Source organism: Solanum pennellii, chromosome 3 (assembly GCF_001406875.1).
Source record: "Solanum pennellii chromosome 3, SPENNV200".
Classification (NCBI taxonomy): Eukaryota; Viridiplantae; Streptophyta; class Magnoliopsida; order Solanales; family Solanaceae; genus Solanum; species Solanum pennellii.
The window spans coordinates 2,620,881-2,621,757 of NC_028639.1; positions in this window are offsets into that span (position 1 = coordinate 2,620,881).

Genomic DNA, 877 nt, shown 5'->3' on the forward strand with positions numbered 1-877 from the left:
GTATATGATAGTTTGTTTGTATATGACAATGATTTTCTTGAATTTCAGTTTTATCACCATATATACTCAATCTTTTTACAATAACTTTTTAAAGTTTGTATAACTGTGTAGTTTTTGGATTTTTTATAATATAATTTGAATAAATGTTTACAGTTCATATATTTATGTTTGAATCAATTCGTTATTTTGAGTTTCATCATATTTGTATAATTTCATACTTGTATTACTCAATTATACAAAAACACGTGAATTATACAAACGTAGATGTGAATTATACAAAATAATTGCCCTCTCTTGCTTGTCTCTCTCCTCCCTCTCCCAATATCGCTCACCAGATATAAAGCTACATACGTATACCAGTTACATATATACGATTATCTAATCGATATACATATACGATTCACCTTTCTCCACTCTCTGTCCTCGCTCGCCTCTCTCCTTCCTTTCCCAATCTTGCTTGCCACTTTCCTCCCTATAACATGTAGCCACGAATCAAAATTACCAAATTATAGTATATAGCGTAATTAAGTTATTTTTAAATAAATATATGCGAGAGTTCCCCTTCTTATTATTTACAATTTTAATTGAGTTATCATATAATCCTTTTGGAAGCCAGCGACCCAAAGAGGTTCTAAAAGTCCAAATGGTTATGCAATTGCCCAAGTGAGCACTAACATTTTCTGCTAGTGGTCCTAAACTTTTATGCTAAAGTCTTAGGAGTCAACATAATTTGGTATTATATCAAATTATATGAAGTACAAAGTAAAAAGGGTTATTGTTACTTTAAAAATATGATAATTGTAACTTCAATAAAAATTGGCTATTTGTATAGGTAATGTATCTATATCGTGTATATGATATATAATAATCCATCTAA